The following is a 23979-nucleotide window of genomic DNA, read 5'->3' as shown; positions in this document are numbered from 1 at the left end:
CCAGGGCCTCTTAATGGCCATGACCCGACTACCGCACAAGTGAGTTTCAATAGGCATACTATGTCAGCTTGATATATTTGAAGTTGCTTCAGAACCAGAGAGCATTTAATCTTGTCGTTTAAACCACGGACATTCCATCCCAACAGTCTAATTATGTCCCTCCCCCTAGAGTCAGTGTTAGAACCCATACCGAAGAGCACAGTACATGGACACAGGGTGAGAAATCATGAGAAAAAAAATGAATAAATAAAGAAAGAAAGAAATAAGCTATACCTTCGAGCATGGAAAGCCCGAGAAAAACCGGGAGGCCAAGGCCGAGCACCCTCCAAATGTGACACCTGAAAAACCAAGCGATTCCACAGCGGTTGAACAAAATGACCAGTTGTACAGAAAAAAGAAAAAGAAAAACAACTACAACAACAAATAAACATCCCAACCCGCACCCACCCTGTATGACCAGCAAACAACCTAGTGGCATACCTGATCCCTAACACTAAAACCAAACTAACTGGGTTCAAAATGAACCGATTGAGAAAAACAAAACAAAACTGTGGGACTATACCCCTAAGCTATCTACAGCAAGGGACTCCCGCACATAAAATTTCACAGAAAAATAGCAACCTGATGCTACATAAGAATGACAAGCAAACAAGTAAATGACACGCATCAGCCCATTAGGGCAGAGACAGTAAGAACCATAAGGCCCATGCTGATATAGTTACCACACGCCAAGAACATATGAGCAGTACGAGTTCATTCGGGAGCCGGAGGTCTTCGCTCCAGCCAGGTCTCCACATTTTTTTCGGGTTAGAGAAAAAGTGCGTGGTATCATTGAATATAACCCTCAGACGAGCCGGAAATAACATCGAGTATTGGATGTTCCGATCCCGGAGTTTACGCTTGACAAGAGAGAACTGGGCACGGGACTTCTGAATCTCGAGGGTGTTATGATTCCAGTACTTCTGACCTGAGGAGATCTTATGACAAAGGCCAGAGTACTGGAAGGGAATGCTGGTTACGGGAGCAGGAAAGCCTAGTAACCCCTGGCGCCCTAACTCCGTTGTCTCGCCCGTGTTATCAGAAATCCCCTGCGAGACTATGGTTGCTTGAGCCCATGGCAGCCGCGTTTGAAGGGCGGATTACGTCTGCCCAACTCCGATGCCCCCTCAGGTCTTAATGGGAGACAAAGGGAAATCCGAGACAGGGTGATAACAAGGGGCCCTCTGACTAAGCAACCAAGCCAGGGGCTACAAGCTAACTAACTTAAACCAGAAGTATGTGCGGACAAACCGCCAGGGAAAAGGACAACCAAAAATCCACTGATCCGTAACTCCTATCCAGCACCGCTGGATACCAGAGTGGATTTGTGGGAGCGGAATCCTCCGCAAAAGTTCCGAAACACAAAATAACCAAATGATAATTAGTAAGCGGTCAAGCCGCAACACACGGCTAAGCCGCGACTCACGAACACCACAGGATGTTAAAGGTGCTCGGTCTGGACTCCAGGAAAAGATGACAACTTCCGAGTACTGGACCACTGAGGACAGGAACGACCGGATAGAACAGGACTGGAAAACTCTCTGCAACTGACACAGCAAACAGGAAGCTATAACCGGCGTCTGTGAGAAGTCCTGAGAGTGCTTTTAAATGGAAGCCCTCCAATCAGGTGCCAGACGGGGCTAATTACAACATGCCGTGCAGCTGCATGCTGCACGGCCAGGAACCAGTGAGGTGATAAACTTAGACCCAGCAACGGGGAACGTGGTCTGACAGTGGCGTCCCCGTTGCTAAGGTCTGTGCGGCTCCGTGCGCCCGGCGTCTAGCGTTGCTAGGGAGCCGGCGGCTGTCCGCATGCGGCGTCCCTAGTTGCTAGGCGCCGGGCCGCACTGACGAGCGGACCCTCGGCGCCTAACAGAGGGCAAAGTCCGGGAAGACTGAGACCGTGTGATTGTCAAACAACAGCGGGCCTTGGAGCCGAGCCAGACGAAGTATAGTGTCTCTATCCTTGAAATTAAGAAGACGGGCAATGGGGGTCATTCCGAGTTGTTCGCTCATTATTTTTTTCTCGCAACGGAGCGATTAGTCGCTAATGCGCATGCGCAATGTCCGCAGTGCGACTGCGCCAAGTAAATTTGCTATGCAGTTAGGTATTTTACTCACGGCATTACAAGGTTTTTTCTTCGTTCTGGTGATCGTAATGTGATTGACAGGAAGTGGGTGTTTCTGGGCGGAAACTGGTCGTTTTATGGGAGTGTGTGAAAAAACGCTACAGTTTCTGGGAAAAACGCGGGAGTGGCTGGAGAAACGGAGGAGTGTCTGGGCGAACGCTGGGTGTGTTTGTGACATCAAACCAGGAATGACAAGCACTGAACTGATCGCACTGGCAGAGTAAGTCTCGAGCTACTCAGAAACTGCACAGAGAAGTCTTTTCGCAATATTGTGAATCTTTCGTTCGCAATTTTGATAAGCTAAGATTCACTCCCAGTAGGCGGCGGCTTAGCGTGTGCAAAGCTGCTAAAAGCAGCTTGCGAGCGAACAACTCGGAATGACCCCCAATAAACGTCCGGGCAGGAGCACCAGGTGGAGGAGGACGAGATGAGAGACGATGCGCCCTTTCCACCACGAACTGCGGGCTAAAGACTTCACGCGTAAACAGCTTAATCAGCCAGTCCTCCAAGAATTTATCCGGTGCCATTCCCTCCGCCCTCTCAGGTAGCCCGACCAGACGAACATTATTCCGGCGAAGCCTGCCCTCTATATCGGATAATTTAGCATGTGCCGACGACAGCTGTGTAGACAGATCATCCACCCTAGTTTTGAGCGTAGAGGTAGTGTCCTCCAGGTCGGAGATGCGGTGTTCTGTCTCACTCACTCTCTCACAAATCTTTTGGAGATCCTGGCGAAGGAAAGAGACATCAATCTGAACACGCTGAATTTTGTCGGAGACACGTTGCTCAGAGGCAGCAATAGCCTGTATTATTTTCTGCGTAGAATGCATCGAGTCGGTCAGGGCTAAATCATCACTCTAGGAGTGTGGTGAAGGAGGGTTGCGGGCTGCTGAGGGGGTAGATTGAGAGGAGGAGGAGTCCCTCGCATATTTCTGCAACATTCCAGCTGCACCCGTTTTCCCCATTGTAGTATCCAATATAGAGCACAGGACTAGTGCAGGATATGCGTAGATCCGGGCAAGATAACAAGTATGGAGGAACAGCAGCAGCACACGTTAGTGAGAACAAACAAATTCAGCTCCTGCGTAGGTAGTAATTAGTGAAAATAGCCTCTATGCACAGCAAACAGAAAGGCCGGAGAAGCCAGTATAAATCATGCAGAAGCCAGCATGCTATACCCCATGCAGCCTGTGGTTGTGATCCCGGGTAGGAGAGCGGTCCCAGACAACAGGAGCACAGTATGTTGTACAGAGTACCTGTATTGCATAGGGCCACTCCAGGCAGATGCAGCGTGGTCACACTAAGCTGCAGAGGCAAATCCTGGACCCTTCAGCTGTCACACACAGACACGCTCCCCACAGTGAAAAGTGACGTGCACTGTGTAGTGAGGGAGCAGAGTGTAGAGGGCAGGCTGCGCGGTATCCCTCAGCAGCAGAGAGAACTCCCCCCCAGAGACGTACCGCGGCAGGAGGACGGGAAGCAGTGCCAGTCACGATGAGTCACGGGGCTCCGGCAGCAGAGGAGGAGGGGGCAGCCGGCTGCAGAGCCGGCCCTAACCAATATGATGCCCTAGGCAAGATTTTGGCTGGTGCCCCCTAGCACAGCTGCTAGTTCTGCAGGAGATGCCTGGCATGAGTCAGCTGGCAGCTCTGCTAACGTCGGGCACCTTTTGTTTATGAAAATGCATCTTATTTGCATTACTATGTGGCTAGGACGCACAAGCAGCTTCTGTTGATTAAAATGATATGCAGCATGCCTGTATTCTGTGTGCGACTGCGGCTGTATCTGCATACGAAATGCTACATTACAGTGATTTCCAGGAATAAACTGCAACATAGCATTTCGTATGCAGATACAGCCGCAGTCACACACAGAATATAGGCATGCCGCATATCATTTTAATCAGCAGAAGCTGCTGGTGCCCCTAAGCATACCAAATGCCCTAGGCATTTGCCTATGCCTAAGGCCGGCTCTGACCGGCTGTTCCGCAGTTGCCGGTGCCGGAGGGCTGGGACGAGTGGCCAGGGAGCACCAGGGAGAGTGCGAGGCAAGGCAGAGCGTCCCGCACCACGCCGTCAAGATGGCCGCCGGGAGCAGAGTCGGGACACCCCGGGCATGGTTTTACCGTCCTACGGCAACAGTATCGATCCGCAAGCGGCAGGCAGCGTGCAGGAGATTCTCCAACACTCAGGGCTGACGTGTGAGTGTTTGTAGACAGGCAGCACCAGGTAGGAAACGGATTATTGCAGGATATTGTGCGGGAGCTTGCAGGCTGTACATCTACTCCGTGCTGCTCCAAGCTCCGCCCCCTCAGAATACTATACATTCTTAAATGAAAAGACAATCATTTTTTGGAAGGCTATTTTCCTGCCCTGCCCCTCCGCCCCCCAGCGGCATCAGTTCGACGGCGGAGGAGGAGCAGATAAGAGCTCCTGAAGAAAGAAGACGCCAGAAGTCCTGGATGGGCGGCGGCTATGCAAAATAGCTTAACAGCCGCCGCCCACCAGCTGAAGACGCTGGAAGCCCTGGGAAGGCGCGGTCATGCAAAAGAGCTTAAAGGCCGCCACCCCCAGGTGAAGACCCTGACTAATAAACTTTTTTTTAAAGATGGTGTGGAGTTTTTATTTTAAGAATTTCTTTACAGGTGGACTACAGGTGCCAGCGGGCCCTTTATGTTCGGGCATGCTGGCACTTGTGGTTCTCCAAGTGCCAGCATGCTGGGGCAGGCTTGCTGGGACCTGTAGGCCACCTGTAAAGAACAATATTAACAATGAACCCCGCACCCACCGCCACCAGGGATGCAGGGCAATCAGCCCAGTGCTGGTTATTGCTCGGGAGGGGGGACCCCATTTTTATTTTTTGGGGTCCCCACTTCCCGAGGAATTCCTGCCGTGGGCTGACTAGCTTGGGGGGCAGATTAATGTTTCTGCAGGGGCACCCCACACTGAGTGTCTCCCCTGCTATGGCATTATCACCCCTGGCTGGTTCTGCCTGGCGCTGGTTTTAGCAATGTATGGGGGACTACACTTCCCCCCCCCCCCCCCCCGCTCTATGGGGGGGGATGGTTAGCTGCCAGTGCCTCCCCAGCCACCGACCTCACCGCACGTCACTGTCAGGCTCGTATGGCGGCGGCAGCCTGTATTGAAAGTGTCCTGGTCCACAGTTTGCAAGCTGGAGCAGGTTACACTGTCCTCAATAGTGTCCTGTAAAGGGTATTGGTGTTGTCTGGGATTGCCCACTGTCCTGGTCCAAGGACTGACACGTTTCACTGCTCCAGGCAGCTTTTTCAAAGGTATCTGGTAGTGAGACTGTCACTCCTTTTAAAGGGGAAGTGATGTCATGAATGAGGAGCACCTGGCTCTCAACTGAAAAGTAATTCTATTCACACATATCGATTTGATAATAATATTAAAATAAAAATACTCAGTGAGGCATATTACATATGTACACTGTATCATGGATACATAATGATGAAGTTGGAAGCAAAGATCACTTTATTATTTACCTGGAGAATATGCACTTTGCGGTCATGTGACCATCCTCCCGACCACGTCACCTAGCGTCAAAAGGTAAGACCGGATACAAAGCATCAGTGTGTCTGTGCTCGGATGCACAGAACTTTTCCGGGCACGTGACCTAACCTGCGGTCACATGATCGCATGGTCGTGAGTACCGGGGTCCTATTTGATAGGACTTCATCTATACATGTATTTTCTGTGTGCCCAATCAAGTGTTACCAGGGTTTGTCACAAGATCCGGAAATGCCACCATGGATCGCAACCCGCGTACATAGAACGCGTGACCCGTCCAGTGACCCGGAAGTACCACAATGGAACGCAAATTGCGTCCGTGGCACACATAACCAGGAGACCAACATACTGATTATTTATTGAAATCTCAAAATTTCATAACAAAGATTTGATACCATAGAAATAAAACTATATACTTAGTGTATGATGTGTCAAGATCCTAATTCTTTCATGATTTTCATTAGTGAAGATGACTTCAGGATAATATGATCATTATATCACAATAGTTTGTAGAACTAATACCAAGCTGTTCATTGGTAAAAAAGCGCAGCAAGATCAAAGGGCAGAAAAACTAATTATATATAAAAAAGATATACATAAACAGACAAATAGCATATATTTATTATAATATAGCATTCAGTTCCAGGGCTTCATTAAGACTCTGGGGAAGTAAACAATTCAACTTGAAAGTCCAATATATCTCTTGTCTACACATTTTGCCAAATCTGTCACCACCACGTTTCGTAAGTGGAATATGTTCAGGGGCGGATTGGGAACAAAAAGCGGCCCTGGAAAAATTTGTACTAGTGGCCCCATATGGGCAGCACCAGAGGTGTAAGGTCTAGCCATTGGCCATGACAGCAGCACCCTCTCCCCAAGACTTTCCAGATAGTGGGCATGTCCAGTATCAAGAGGGAAGTTAAAAGGAAATAAAATTAAATATTATGAGCACATTATATGATACACCTTTAGAATTTAGGAAACTATATCATTCTTTAGAAAGATATATTTTCTTGCTTATTACACCAACCGTATCCCAATCACTATTCACTCAATCTTATATGTCAGCCAAGCAGGCAGACAGAGCATACACTAGATCATCTGCAATCACAGGCTAAGTGCAAAGTAATTTTCATATATGCAAATTATTTAGCATCTTATTCATTATGTCTATAAATAGGACCACATGTCCTCAAACAAAACAGGCCCTGCGGGCGCGTCGGCCCACCGGGAATCTTCCCTGTAAGCCCTATGGCCAATCCGCCTCTGAATATGTTCCAAACTGATCACTCTCAGTGTCTCCGGATCTCCATTATGACATTTACAAAATTGTCTAGGGATACTATGATTATTGACCTTGTTAATAATATTTCTCCAGTGTTCTGTAAAATGGGATTTCAAAGATCTAGTTGTTCGTCCTACGTATTTTAAGTTACACCTACAATAAAGCAAATATATGACCCAACTGGTATAACAGTTAATAAAACTTGTGATTGTGTGTTCTTTCTTCACAAATGGTATAGATAATTTTAGAGTTTTATTAACCTCATATCGGCATGTATGCATTTTGTCTTACCACATTTATAAAAGCCTTTTTCTCTGGAAGGTAACCAGGATATAACACTTGAAGCTTTATTATCTTGTGTTGGTATGGATTTTATCTGGCTTGGAGCCAAGATGATGTTAAGTGGGCGGTTCTTTTTAAAAATAAACCTGGGGTATACAATCCCTAAGAACAGGATCATATTTAAGTACATTATAGTTATAATTTGTCTGATTTCCCTTGACCTATTATTAAAGGTTGAAATAAAGGGCATTTCTCTTTGAGAGGAAATGGTTACTTGTTTGGGCCTTGATACTAGAGATGTGAACCGGACATTTTTCGGGTTTTGTGTTTTGGTTTTGGATTCGGTTCCACGGTCGTGTTTTGGATTCGGACGCATTTTGGCAAAACCTCCCTTAAGATTTTTTGTCGGATTCGGGTGCGTTTTGGATTTGGGTGTTTTTTAAAAAAAAAAACCCCCTAAAAAACAGCTTAAATCATAGAATTTGGGGGTAATTTGGATCCTATAGTATTATTAACTTCAATAACCATAATTTCCACTCATTTCCAGTCTATTCTGAACACCTCACACCTCACAATATTATTTTTAGTCCTAAAATTTGCACAAGGTCGCTGGATGACTAAGCTAAGCGACCCAAGTGGGCGGCACAAACACTTGGCCCATCTAGGAGTGGCACTGCAGTGTCAGACAGGATGGCACTTAAAAAAAATAGTCCCCAAACAGCACATGATGCAAAGAAAAAAAGAGGTGCACCAAGGTCGCTGGATGGCGGTCGCTGGATGGCTAAGCTCTGCGACACAAACACCTCAATATCACAGGAATTATTCGTTCTAATCAATGGTATTAATTATTGGTCCAAATCACTGGAAGAAAATGACAAAATCACTAGAATTAAAAGCCAGTATCACAGGAATTATTCGTTCTAAGCAGTGGTATTATTGGTCCAAATCACTGGAAGAAAATGACAAAATCACTGGAATTAAAAGCCATTATCACAGGAATTATTTGTTCTAATCAATGGTATTATTGGTCCAAATCACTGGAAGAAAATGACAAAATCACTGGAATTAAAAGCCAGTATCACAGGAATTATTCGTTCTAATCAATGGTATTATTTATTGGTCCAAATCACTGGAAGAAAATGACAAAATCACTGGAATTAAATGGCAGTAATGTCGGGAATTATATCAAATGGCAGTACCACTGGACATATACGGAAATGTCAGACATGATGGCACTTTAAAAAAAACTTTTTTTTATATGACAGGGACAAACCCACTGTCCTAACAATTGACAGGGCTGATTAAACAAATAGCCAGGAAGAAACTCCTGAATCCAGTTTCTAACCCTGGGTAACAATTTTTATTACCTGGGATATAATAATAATCACTAAGGCTCCCCTGTAGTGATATAGATGAGATCCGCCCCCCCAGTGGACCCCCACATGGGAGTCCATCCGCGTCACGCTGAGGACGCTAAGGGAGTAGAATCCAACCTCTGAACCATGCACCTGTAGAGGGTGCAGACTTTCTGCTCTTTCTATGGCCTAGCCTCGTGCAGAAGTAGGCCCTCCCAAATTTTCTCGATATGGCAGCCCAAGGGGACTGCATCAGAGAAGCAGAGTTACGTCTTCTCACAGGTGGTGCTGCGGAAGGATTTGTATTCAGAGTGTCCCCAAGCGGTGTCTCACCTGCGAAGGGGAGGTACCACTTGGATTCGGCGTCTGCGTTCCATTGGCGGATCCAGAGACCTCTGCGAGCCGCTACTGCCATGGAGGATGCTCTAGAATTCATCAGCCCAATGTCCCTCATGGCTTTCACCATGAATTTAGCCGAATCCTTTATGTGACCTAGAATCAAGACAACATCATCCCTATGGATTGTATCAAGGTCTTCTATTAAATTGTCTGACCATTTTAACATAGACCAAGATACCCAAGCGCATGCAATAGTGGGCCTAAGGGCAGCTCCAGTAGCCGTGTAAATGGATTTTAGAGTTGTCTCTATCTTGCGGTCAGTCGGCTCCGTTAACGAGGCCGAGCCTGGTACAGGTAATGTAATTACCCCTGATGGCCTGGACACCGAAATGTCCATTATGGGAGGAATCTCCCATCTCCTTCTATCCTCCTCAGGAAAGGGATATGTCTTAAGTACTTTACTGGGGATGTGAAAAACCTCTTCTGAGTTTAACCAGGATCTTTCAAATAGGGTACTCAACTCTTCCGAAGCCGGGAATGTTACTAATGATTTTGCAGTTAGCATACAAGAATTTTCCTCTATTTGTATAGGTATTTCTAACACATCCCTAATGGAATTGATAAATTGCTGAATTTTATCTTCCAATCTATCATAGTGCCCCCCTCTAACTTCTGTGTCGATCCCTGTGTCGGTATCGATGTCCGTGTTGGCCTGCAAGACCTGTGTATCAGGAGCTGAGGGGGTCCTAGATGAAATGGACTGATCCATATCTAGAGCATTCTTCGTAGCTTCTTTCCAGCAACTTAATAGAGTATGCCCTAATGAACTCTGAGGAATATTATTTCCAGCCATTCTGTCTCCATCCTAATGGGATGAAATCACTCAAGGCAATCCTCAGTACCTGGTACAGACTCCTCTGAGGAAGACACCTCCACAACCTCCAAAACATTTTGTTCTGACATGACACTGACCAATGATACTGAGCACTGTTCAGGATACTAGAAGTGACACAGAGCAGCAAGATACAGCAATGGGCTATTGTACTGTACTACTATATACTGGTCACCACAATGCAGCACTGACACTGAGCACAGATATTGAGCACTGTTCAGTATACTAGAACTGACACTGGGCAGCGAGAACAGCACTGGACTACTGAACTACTATATACTGGTCACTACAATGCAGCACTGACACTGACCACTGATACTGAGCACTGATGAGATACTAGAACTGACACTGGGCAGCGAGAACAGCACTGGACTACTGTACTGTACTACTATTTACTGGTCACCACAATGCAGCACTGACACTGACCAGTGATACTGAGCACTGATGAGGATACTTGAACTGACACTGGGCAGCGAGAACAGCACTGGACTACTGTACTGTACTACTATATACTGGTCACCACAATGCAGCACTGACACTGACCAGTGACCCTGAGCACTGTTCAGGATACTAGAAGTGACACGGAGCAGCAAGATACAGCAATGGGCTACTGTACTGTACTACTATATACTGGTCACCTCAATGCAGCACTGACACTGACCAGTGACACTGAGCACTGTTCAGGATACTAGAAGTGACACGGAGCTGCAAGATACAGCAATGGCTACTGCACTCTACTACTATATACTGGTCACCACAATGCAGCACTGACACTGACCAGTGACACTGAGCACTGTTCAGGATACTAGAAGTGACACAGAGCAGCTAGATACAGCAATGGGCTACTGTACTGTACTACTATATACTGGTCACCACAATGCAGCACTGACACTGTGCACAGATATTGAGCGAGCACTGATGAGGATACTGGAACTGACACAGAGCAGCAAGGTACAGCAATGGGCTACTGTACTGTAGTACTATATACTGGTGGTCACCACAATGCAGCACTGACACTGAGCACAGATATTGAGCTTTTCAGGCAGAGAATGTAGCCACGTCCTCTCCGCTCAATCTACAATGCACGAGTGAAAATGGCAGCGACGCACGGCTCTTTATATGAAATACGAATCTCGCGAGAATCCGACAGCGGGATGATGATGTTTTGCCTCGTTCGGGTTAACTGAGCAAGGCGGGAAGAAACGAGGCTGCCTCGGACCCGTGTAAACCACGTGAAGTTCGGGGGGGTTCGGATCTCGATGAACCTAACCCGCTCATCTCTACTTGATACCAATAATTGTTTCCTATCCATCTTAAGTACTTCTTTGTAGGAATTATTTAAAAGCTGTTCAGTGTAACCTCTACTTTCAAAAGCACCTAACATTCCTGCAGCTTGTTTCATAAACATTTCATTGGAAGAACAATTTTGTCTGATGCGCATCAGCTGCCCTTTTGGAATATTAGTCTTCCAAGGGGCATAGTGAGCGCTTTTTAAATGTATGTAGGCATTACTGCCCACCTTTTATATGATTAGACGTCTAAATGGAACGATTGGATATTTCAAGGGTCACATCCAGGAAGGTAAGTTTAGAAGAATTATAAGTATGTGTAAAAACCAAATTAAAAGTTTTGGTGTTGAGAGACATAACAAAATCAGAAGCTGATATGAGAATGTATGATAGAGTGACCTGGGCGCCCCCTTTCAGTGGCTGGGTGCAGATGTAATTACTGATGATTCACTTTTTTAACCAGTATAATCAGTAAATATCTCAAAATGAATGTCATCCAATTATATAAAAAATGACAATAAATTTAATACAATAAGATAAAACAAACATGCATAAAATATTTCTAAGGACAAATGTCCCAAACTAAGAATGAAATCGTACCCATAGGGTAGCAAAGGAGCCGCAGGTGGTATATATGGCAGGGTGGTCCAGACTTCACCCTGCTCTGGCTCCTAAGCTTACCAGTGGAAGTCTATCCGCAAACGTCCTGGACCCGGAAGTGTGGATGTCCAATAGCCAAACGTGTAGATGTCCAATAGCCAATGCGTTTCGAGGTGTATAACCTCTTCCTCAGGGCTTGATGTGTTCACTGTGTGTCCAGAATGGCTTTTAAAGATGGTGGGTATGCACTTCCGGTTCGGAGGTCACCGGAACCGGAAGTGGAAATCAGTACTTCTAAACACTTAATTTTCAACTTAGTATTGCTCTGGTGAGTACTATATAACATAAGAAAGCAATCAATGTTACAACACTATGTGGTTAAAATGATCTTTAAGGAGCTAGAGAGGCGCCGCAGAGTGACCGGAAGTGACAGGTCCCGGAACCGGAAGTGACGAATCGTAAGTGGGGCATAATAATGTTTTTTCTCTTTCTCCTTCTACAAAAACAAAAAAAAGGGGGTTTACAAGATGCACCACCGAGTGACCGGAAATGACTAGTACCAAGACCGGAAGTGACGGACCGGAAATGGGGCATGTGATAGCGCAAAAGGCTATGTCCTGGTGCTGGTGAAAAAGCCGGAAGTGCGGCATACAGGATTGTATATAACAACAATACCAGATCATAGCCTGCATTATAAAGGCTGAACTCTGCCAAACCAAAAATTGTACACAAAACAGGGTTGGTAGATAATAATAAATGGGTAAAGAAAAAAATATGAGTTTATGACCAATTAGACAATGCAGTGATTGGTGATGGAATTAAATAAAATACCATATAATCATTTAGACAGATTCCAGTACCGGCCAGAAGGGTGGTACCAAAATGCTGGGAATGATGTAAAAGAGGCATGCAGTATCATTGGGGATGCATGCAAAGTTCTAAAAAGTTCAGGAGTCAGGACCCCATGAAAAAGGGGATGCAGTACCATTGCTAAATGGCTATTATATATATATATAAAAAAATTTTTAAGGAGGTTAGTGAACGAGTTGTATATTTAAATGAAAATCCATGTTCAGCAGTCCTTTTGGAGAATTTGTCATTAAATTTGTATAGCGTCCACCATGTTCAGCTGTATCCATATTTTTCTTGGTATTGTCCAATGGAAAATGCTCCATGGATCCCCAGAAAAGAAAGAACAGAGGAAAAAATGGATTAGAGTGAGAAATTTTCATGGCAACAAATATTATAAAAACCATTTTAACTCAAAGTCCTTATTCAATCCTTTTGGGCATAAGGATTTAAGTCTGTGTATCAGTTTCATTTCTGCCTTGGCTAGATTCTTTTCAGTGTTCCTATCACGCCAGGTAGATTTGATATGTTGAAGTCCGACAAACTTTTTTATTGATGCATGGGAACAATTGTGTTCTATTTTGAAATGTTCAGACAGATTGTGCGTGAGAAGGCCATTCTTGATGTTCCGAAGATGTTCGCCTAATCTCGTTTTTAAAGCTCTAGATGTCCGTCCAATATAGATCTTGTTACTAGAGATGAGCGCCTGAAATTTTTCGGGTTTTGTGTTTTGGTTTTGGGTTCGGTTCCGCGGCCGTGTTTTGGGTTCGAACGCGTTTTGGCAAAACCTCACCGAATTTTTTTTGTCGGATTCGGGTGTGTTTTGGATTCGGGTGTTTTTTTCAAAAAACACTAAAAAACAGCTTAAATCATAGAATTTGGGGGTCATTTTGATCCCAAAGTATTATTAACCTCAAAAACCATAATTTACACTCATTTTCAGTCTATTCTGAATACCTCACACCTCACAATATTATTTTTAGTCCTAAAATTTGCACCGAGGTCGCTGTGTGAGTAAGATAAGCGACCCTAGTGGCCGACACAAACACCGGGCCCATCTAGGAGTGGCACTGCAGTGTCACGCAGGATGTCCCTTCCAAAAAACCCTCCCCAAACAGCACATGACGCAAAGAAAAAAAGAGGCGCAATGAGGTAGCTGTGTGAGTAAGATTAGCGACCCTAGTGGCCGACACAAACACCGGGCCCATCTAGGAGTGGCACTGCAGTGTCACGCAGGATGGCCCTTCCAAAAAACCCTCCCCAAACAGCACATGACGCAAAGAAAAAAAGAGGCGCAATGAGGTAGCTGTGTGAGTAAGATTAGCGACCCTAGTGGCCGACACAAACACCGGGCCCATCTAGGAGTGGCACTGCAGTGTCACGCAGGATGTCCCTTCCAAAAAACCCTCCCCAAACAGCACATGACGCAAAGAAAAAAAGAGGCGCAATGAGGTAGCTGTGTGAGTAAGATTAGCGACCCTAGTGGCCGACACAAACACCGGGCCCATCTAGGAGTGGCACTGCAGTGTCACGCAGGATGTCCCTTCCAAAAAATCCTCCCCAAACAGCACATGACGCAAAGAAAAAAAGAAGCGCAATGAGGTAGCTGACTGTATGAGTAAGATTAGCGACCCTAGTGGCCGACACAAACACCGGGCCCATTTAGGAGTGGCACTGCAGTGTCACGCAGGATGTCCCTTCCAAAAAACCCTCCCCAATCAGCACATGATGCAAAGAAAAAGAAAAGAAAAAAGAGGTGCAAGATGGAATTGTCCTTGGGCCCTCCCACCCACCCTTATGTTGTATAAACAAAACAGGACATGCACACTTTAACCAACCCATCATTTCAGTGACAGGGTCTGCCACACGACTGTGACTGATATGACGGGTTGGTTTGGACCCCCCCAAAAAAGAAGCAATTAATCTCTCCTTGCACAAACTGGCTCTACAGAGGCAAGATGTCCACCTCATCATCACCCTCCGATATATCACCGTGTACATCCCCCTCCTCACAGATTATCAATTCGTCCCCACTGGAATCCACCATCTCAGCTCCCTGTGTACTTTGTGGAGGCAATTGCTGCTGGTCAATGTCTCCGCGGAGGAATTGATTATAATTCATTTTAATGAACATCATCTTCTCCACATTTTCTGGATGTAACCTCGTACGCCGATTGCTGACAAGGTGAGCGGCGGCACTAAACACTCTTTCGGAGTACACACTTGTGGGAGGGCAACTTAGGTAGAATAAAGCCAGTTTGTGCAAGGGCCTCCAAATTGCCTCTTTTTCCTGCCAGTATAAGTACGGACTGTGTGACGTGCCTACTTGGATGCGGTCACTCATATAATCCTCCACCATTCTATCAATGTTGAGAGAATCATATGCAGTGACAGTAGACGACATGTCCGTAATCGTTGTCAGGTCCTTCAGTCCGGACCAGATGTCAGCATCAGCAGTCGCTCCAGACTGCCCTGCATCACCGCCAGCGGGTGGGCTCGGAATTCTGAGCCTTTTCCTCGCACCCCCAGTTGCGGGAGAATGTGAAGGAGGAGATGTTGACAGGTCGCGTTCCGCTTGACTTGACAATTTTGTCACCAGCAGGTCTTTCAACCCCAGCAGACTTGTGTCTGCCGGAAAGAGAGATCCAAGGTAGGCTTTAAATCTAGGATCGAGCACGGTGGCCAAAATGTAGTGCTCTGATTTCAACAGATTGACCACCCGTGAATCCTTGTTAAGCGAATTAAGGGCTCCATCCACAAGTCCCACATGCCTAGCGGAATCGCTCCGTGTTAGCTCCTCCTTCAATGTCTCCAGCTTCTTCTGCAAAAGCCTGATGAGGGGAATGACCTGACTCAGGCTGGCAGTGTCTGAACTGACTTCACGTGTGGCAAGTTCAAAGGGCATCAGAACCTTGCACAACGTTGAAATCATTCTCCACTGCGCTTGAGACAGGTGCATTCCACCTACTATATCGTGCTCAATTGTATAGGCTTGAATGGCCTTTTGCTGCTCCTCCAACCTCTGAAGCATATAGAGGGTTGAATTCCACCTCGTTACCACTTCTTGCTTCAGATGATGGCAGGGCAGGTTCAGTAGTTTTTGGTGGTGCTCCAGTCTTCTGTACGTGGTGCCTGTACGCCGAAAGTGTCCCGCAATTCTTCTGGCCACCGACAGCATCTCTTGCACGCCCCTGTCGTTTTTTAAAAAATTCTGCACCACCAAATTCAAGGTATGTGCAAAACATGGGACGTGCTGGAATTTGCCCATATTTAATGCACACACAATATTGCTGGCGTTGTCCGATGCCACAAATCCACAGGAGAGTCCAATTGGGGTAAGCCATTCCGCGATGATCTTCCTCAGTTGCCGTAAGAGGTTTTCAGCTGTGTGCGTATTCTGGAAAGCGGTGATACAAAGCGTAGCCTGCCTAGGAAAGAGTTGGCGTTTGCGAGATGCTGCTACTGGTGCCGCCGCTGCTGTTCTTGCGGCGGGAGTCCATACATCTACCCAGTGGGCTGTCACAGTCATATAGTCCTGACCCTGCCCTGCTCCACTTGTCCACATGTTCGTGGTTAAGTGGACATTGGGTACAACTGCACTTTTTAGGACACTGGTGAGTCTTTTTCTGACGTCCGTGTACATTCTCGGTATCGCCTGCCTAGAGAAGTGGAACCTAGATGGTATTTGGTAACGGGGGCACACTGCCTCAATAAATTGTCTAGTTCCCTGTGAACTAACGGCGGATACCGGACGCACGTCTAACACCAACATACTTGTCAAGGCCTCAGTTATCCGCTTTGCAGTAGGATGACTGCTGTGATATTTCATCTTCCTCGCAAAGGACTGTTGAACAGTCAATTGCTTACTGGAAGTAGTACAAGTGGGCTTACGACTTCCCCTCTTGGATGACCATCGACTCCCAGCGGCAACAACAGCAGCGCCAGCAGCAGTAGGCGTTACACGCAAGGATGCATCGGAGGAATCCCAGGCAGGAGAGGACTCGTCAGAATTGCCAGTGACATGGCCTGCAGGACTATTGGCATTCCTGGGGAAGGAGGAAATTGACACTGAGGGAGTTGGTGGGGTGGTTTGCGTGAGCTTGGTTACAAGAGGAAGGGATTTACTGGTCAGTGGACTGCTTCCGCTGTCACCCAAAGTTTTTGAACTTGTCACTGACTTATTATGAATGCGCTGCAGGTGACGTATAAGGGAGGATGTTCCGAGGTGGTTAACGTCCTTACCCCTACTTATTACAGCTTGACAAAGGGAACACACGGCTTGACACCTGTTGTCCGCATTTCTGGTGAAATACCTCCACACCGAAGAGCTGATTTTTTTGGTATTTTCACCTGGCATGTCAACGGCCATATTCCTCCCACGGACAACAGGTGTCTCCCCGGGTGCCTGACTTAAACAAACCACCTCACCATCAGAATCCTCCTGGTCAATTTCCTCCCCAGCGCCAGCAACACCCATATCCTCCTCATCCTGGTGTACTTCAACACTGACATCATCAATCTGACTATCAGGAACTGGACTGCGGGTGCTCCTTCCAGCACTTGCAGGGGGCGTGCAAATGGTGGAAGGCGCATGCTCTTCACGTCCAGTGTTGGGAAGGTCAGGCATCGCAACCGACACAATTGGACTCTCCTTGTGGATTTGGGATTTCGAAGAATGCACAGTTCTTTGCTGTGCTGCTTTTGCCAGCTTGAGTCTTTTCATTTTTCTAGCGAGAGGCTGAGTGCTTCCATCCTCATGTGAAGCTGAACCACTAGCCATGAACATAGGCCAGGGCCTCAGCCGTTCCTTGCCACTCCGTGTCGTAAATGGCATATTGGCAAGTTTACGCTTCTCCTCCGACAATTTTATTTTAGGTTTTGGAGTCCTTTTTTTTCTGATATTTGGATTTGACATGCTCTGTACTATGACATTGGGCATCGGCCTTGGCAGACGACGTTGCTGGCATTTCATCGTCTCGGCCATGACTAGTGGCAGCAGCTTCAGCACGAGGTGGAAGTGGATCTTGATCTTTCCCTAATTTTGGAACCTCAACATTTTTGTTCTCCATATTTTAATAGGCACAACTAAAAGGCACCTCAGGTAAACAATGGAGATGGATACTAGTATACAATTATGGACTGCCTGCCGAGTGCAGACACAGAGGTAGCCACAGCCGTGAACTACCGTACTGTACTGTGTCTGCTGCTAATATAGACTGGTTGATAAAGAGATAGTATACTCGTAACTAGTATGTATGTATAAAGAAAGAAAGAAAAACCACGGTTAGGTGGTATATACAATTATGGACGGGCTGCCGAGTGCCGACACAGAGGTAGCCACAGCCGTGAACTACCGCACTGTACTGTGTCTGCTGCTAATATAGACTGGTTGATAAAGAGATAGTATACTCGTAACTAGTATGTATGTATAAAGAAAGAAAGAAAAACCACGGTCAGGTGGTATATACAATTATGGACGGGCTGCCGAGTGCCGACACAGAGGTAGCCACAGCCGTGAACTACCGCACTGTACTGTGTCTGCTGCTAATATATAGACTGGTTGATAAAGAGATAGTATACTCGTAACTAGTATGTATGTATAAAGAAAGAAAAAAAAACCACGGTTAGGTGGTATATACAATTATGGACGGGCTGCCGAGTGCCGACACAGAGGTAGCCACAGCCGTGAACTACCGCACTGTACTGTGTCTGCTGCTAATATATAGACTGGTTGATAAAGAGATAGTATACTCGTAACTAGTATGTATGTATAAAGAAAGAAAAAAAAACCACGGTTAGGTGATATATACAATTATGGACGGGCTGCCGAGTGCCGACACAGAGGTAGCCACAGCCGTGAACTACCGCACTGTACTGTGTCTGCTGCTAATATATAGACTGGTTGATAAAGAGATAGTATACTCGTAACTAGTATGTATGTATAAAGAAAGAAAAAAAAAACACGGTTAGGTGGTATATACAATTATGGACGGGCTGCCGAGTGCCGACACAGAGGTAGCCACAGCCGTGAACTACCGCACTGTACTGTGTCTGCTGCTAATATAGACTGGTTGATAAAGAGATAGTATACTCGTAACTAGTATGACTATAAAGAAAGAAAAAAAAAACACGGTTAGGTGGTATATACAATTATGGACGGGCTGCCGAGTGCCGACACAGAGGTAGCCACAGCCGTGAACTACCGCACTGTACTGTGTCTGCTGCTAATATAGACTGGTTGATAAAGAGATAGTATACTCGTAACTAGTATGACTATAAAGAAAGAAAAAAAAACCACGGTTAGGTGGTATATACAATTATGGACGGGCTGCCGAGTGCCGACACAGAGGTAGCCACAGCCGTGAACTACCGCACTGTACTGTGTCTGCTGCTAATATATAGACTGGTTGATAAAGAGATAGTATACTCGTAACTAGTATGTATGTATAAAGAAAGAAAAAAAAACCACGGTTAGGTGGTATATACAATTATGGACGGGCTGCCGAGTGCCGACACAGAGGTAGCCACAGCCGTGAACTACCGCACTGTACTGTGTCTGCTGCTAATATATAGACTGGTTGATAAAGAGATAGTATACTCGTAACTAGTATGTATGTATAAAGAAAGAAAAAAAAACCACGGTTAGGTGGTATATACAATTATGGACGGGCTGCCGAGTGCCGACACAGAGGTAGCCACAGCCGTGAACTACCGCACTGTACTGTGTCTGCTGCTAATATAGACTGGTTGATAAAGAGATAGTATACTCGTAACTAGTATGTATGTATAAAGAAAGAAAAAAAAAACACGGTTAGGTGGTATATACAATTATGGACGGGCTGCCGAGTGCCGACACAGAGGTAGCCACAGCCGTGAACTACCGCACTGTACTGTGTCTGCTGCTAATATATAGACTGGTTGATAAAGAGATAGTATACTCGTAACTAGTATGTATGTATAAAGAAAGAAAAAAAAACCACGGTTAGGTGGTATATACAATTATGGACGGGCTGCCGAGTGCCGACACAGAGGTAGCCACAGCCGTGAACTACCGCACTGTACTGTGTCTGCTGCTAATATATAGACTGGTTGATAAAGAGATAGTATACTCGTAACTAGTATGTATGTATAAAGAAAGAAAAAAAAACCACGGTTAGGTGGTATATACAATTATGGACGGGCTGCCGAGTGCCGACACAGAGGTAGCCACAGCCGTGAACTACCGCACTGTACTGTGTCTGCTGCTAATATATAGACTGGTTGATAAAGAGATAGTATACTCGTAACTAGTATGTATGTATAAAGAAAGAAAGAAAAACCACGGTTAGGTGGTATATACAATTATGGACGGGCTGCCGAGTGCCGACACAGAGGTAGCCACAGCCGTGAACTACCGCACTGTACTGTGTCTGCTGCTAATATAGACTGGTTGATAAAGAGATAGTATACTCGTAACTAGTATGTATGTATAAAGAAAGAAAAAAAAACCACGGTTAGGTGGTATATACAATTATGGACGGGCTGCCGAGTGCCGACACAGAGGTAGCCACAGCCGTGAACTACCGCACTGTACTGTGTCTGCTGCTAATATAGACTGGTTGATAAAGAGATAGTATACTCGTAACTAGTATGACTATAAAGAAAGAAAAAAAAACCACGGTTAGGTGGTATATACAATTATGGACGGGCTGCCGAGTGCCGACACAGAGGTAGCCACAGCCGTGAACTACCGCACTGTACTGTGTCTGCTGCTAATATAGACTGGTTGATAAAGAGATAGTATACTACTAATATTATATATACTGGTGGTCAGGTCACTGGTCACTAGTCACACTGGCAGTGGCACTCCTGCAGCAAAAGTGTGCACTGTTTAATTTTAATATAATATTATGTACTCCTGGCTCCTGCTATAACCTATAACTGGCACTGCAGTGCTCCCCAGTCTCTCCCACAATTATAAGCTGTGTGAGCTGAGCACAGTCAGATATATATATACATTGATGCAGCACACTGGGCTGAGCAGTGCACACAGATATGGTATGTGACTGAGTCACTGTGTGTATCGTTTTTTTCAGGCAGAGAACGGATATATTAAATAAAACAAGCAACTGCACTGTCTGGTGGTCACTGTGGTCGTCAGTCACTAAACTCTGCACTCTCTTCTACAGTATCACAGCCTCAGGTCAATCTCTCTCTCTCTCTCTCAACCCTAATCTAAATGGAGAGGACGCCAGCCACGTCCTCTCCCTATCAATCTCAATGCACGTGTGAAAATGGCGGCGACGCGCGGCTCCTTATATAGAATCCGAGTCTCGCGATAGAATCCGAGCCTCGCGAGAATCCGACAGCGTCATGATGACGTTCGGGCGCGCTCGGGTTAACCGAGCAAGGCGGGAAGATCCGAGTCGCTCGGACCCGTGAAAAAAAACATGAAGTTCGGGCGGGTTCGGATTCAGAGAAACCGAACCCGCTCATCTCTACTTGTTACAGGTGCATTCTACTAGATAAATCACATTGCTATAAACACAAGAATGGAGCACCCCTCCAATGCGCGGAACTGGCTGCCTTAACTGTGTGAACCAAAATATGGGCGTAACTCACTCCCAATAGACACAATTTGTTATAGAAGACAAGTACACACTATCTAGGGCACCAAATGACAATGTTAAACAACCAAGCATAGGAATACATTTTCAGATATATTAGGTAGACGTCCCTTTCAAATACTTGCAATCAGGCATGTATAGGGTTCTCTGATCTCGTCATAAGAGGGCAGACGGTTTCATCGGTAATCCAAATCGTGACGTCATATAAAAAAAATAGAAAGAAGGGAATACCTAGTGCAACACCGTTTTATTCCTTCACAGAATGATAACACAAATATTCCATATAAACACCTTTTTCCGATGTGTAAAATTATTTTAAAAATACTTTATGGAGCACATACAGCATGGCAAATATTGGTTGAGCTGTGTGAAAAAAAGTTGCAAGTATTTGAAAGGGACGTCTACCTAATATATCTGAAAATTTATTCCTATGCTTGGTTGTTTAACATTGTCATTTGGCGCCCTAGATAGTGTGTACTTGTCTTCTATAACAAATCACATTGCTAGTATGGCATGTGATGAAGTCTTTTATTTTAATGGTGGTTCCATTTGCTGTCACTTCTGTATGTTTAGAGGTTTCTGTCTTTATTTGTCTGCATGGTAGACACAGACCACATCTATGGAATCCACTGGTTCTAATTGGGTTGATGTTTTTTTGTGGTAATGCACTCCGTACTAATTTGGTTTTTAAATTGGATGCTTTCTGGTAAATAAATGTCGGTTTCTTTGGGATGATGTCTTTTAGTGTGTTATCTGAACATAATAGATGCCAATGTTTTATAATGATGGTTTCAACTTTCCTGTGTTGGTGATCGTAACCTGTGATGAAGGACCACTGTGAATGGTTGGTGGAAATATTTTTCCTCTTGTCTTGTTTGTTACTGTGTATGAGAGATGTTCTGTTCATCTTCATTGTGTCAACTTGAATTTCTTCGAGATCTTCTGGGTGGTAACCCTTTTCAATGAAGGCACTTTTCAATTTATTGATTTGGGAGACGCAAATGGTATCCTCACTACAATTCCTCCGTATTCTTAAGAACTGGCTTTTTGGTATGCCATTCAGCCAATTTTTATGGTGTTCACTTTCTTTAGAAATATAGTTATTAGAATCGGTAGGTTTATTATAAGTTTTTGTGTGGATAATGTTATCTTTGATGTAAATAGTTAGGTCTAGAAAATTCACCTCCCTTTGACTTCTTTCAAAAGAAAAAATGATGTTTCTATCATTCTGGTTAAGGTGGTCACAGAATTTCATTAGACTGTCCATGTCTCCCTTCCAAAAGAATATGATGTCATCAATGTATCGGTTCCACGTTATTAATTTATCTTGCCATGAGTTATGCATGTAGATGTTTTCCTTCTCCCAGTATGCCATGAAAAGGTTTGCAAAACTGGGGGCAAAGCGTGTTCCCATTGCAGTACCCCTCTTTTGGAGGTAATAGTTCCCCTCAAAGAAGAAAAAGTTGTTCTTCAAGATAAAATTGATCGATTCAATGATGAACGGTTTTCTAGTTCTGTTTGATCTAGAAACCAGGATGTGGCTTCTATCCCCTTCTGATGTTCAATTATGGTATATAATGAGGTGACATCAGCTGTCACCATGATAGTGTCAGGATTCCAAGATATTTCGTCTAGTTTCTTAATCGTATCACAGGTGTCCTTCAGATAAGAGGGATTCTTCACTACTAGAGGTTGGAGTTCATGGTCAATCATTGATGACAGATTAGAAGTCAAACATCCTGTTCCCGCCACTATCGGTCTTCCCGGGGGGGCTGTGCTGCTCTTGTGTATCTTGGGTAGAATGTAGATGTTTGGGGTAACTGGATCTTCAATATTCAAGAAGGAAAATTCAGATGATGAAATACCCCCTTTTTCCAGGTGGCTTTGTATTAAGTTTTGAAAATTATTTCTTATTTTTGCTAACGAATCTGTTTTAAGTTTTTGATAGGTGTGGCTGTCTGATAACTGGCGATAGATTTCATTAATGTAGTCAACTTTGTTCAAAATAGTTATGCCTCCCGCTTTGTCACACGGTTTAATGACGATGTCTTGATCTTCCTGGTGGGATTTCATTGCTTCTCGTTCTTTCTTCGTGAGATTACACCGTACATTCTTCCTTCTCTTATCATCCATTTTGCTCATATTTTCAATCACAAGTTTTTGAAATGTTTCTATGAAGTTGCCTTTTATGTGGGTCGGATAAAATTTTGATGGTTTTTTATGTAGTGTTGCAGTCATTTCTTCCATTGTTGATGTCAAAGGAGTTTCTTCATTACGTTTTATTTAAAAAAATTTCTTCAAAGAAATCTTCCTTATAAATTTGTGTATATCCACAAATCTCTCAAAGTCATCTGTGGTTGTGGTTGGTGCAAACTTCAAACCTTTTCTCAGGACTCTTTCTTCTACATCAGTAAGAATTCTTGAACTTAGATTATAAATTACTTTATTTTCTTTATTTCCATTTTCCACAGTGCCCTGTATTTCCTGTATTCTGAGTGATAACAGTCTTTTTCTTCTTCAAAAGGGGTTTCCCCCCTCTTTTCCCCCTCCTTTTCTTTTCTGGGACTTTCTTTTTCCCCTTTTTCAGCGTCGTCATCTCTGACTCTTCCTTTCTCCTAAAAAAGGTGATTGTCTTGAGGTTCTTTCTTTTGGACGGGTATCTTGTGTGGTTTTCTGATTCTCCCTTCTTATATTGTCATCAGGGTTTTTTTGTTTCTCCCTTCTTGTGTTGTTATCAGTGGTAGGTGTTCTTCTCCGATTCCAAACATTGGGATATCTTTCTCT

Source organism: Pseudophryne corroboree, chromosome 7 (genome assembly GCF_028390025.1).
Source record: "Pseudophryne corroboree isolate aPseCor3 chromosome 7, aPseCor3.hap2, whole genome shotgun sequence".
NCBI classification, from domain to species: domain Eukaryota; kingdom Metazoa; phylum Chordata; class Amphibia; order Anura; family Myobatrachidae; genus Pseudophryne; species Pseudophryne corroboree.
This window is presented reverse-complemented; position numbering follows the sequence as displayed.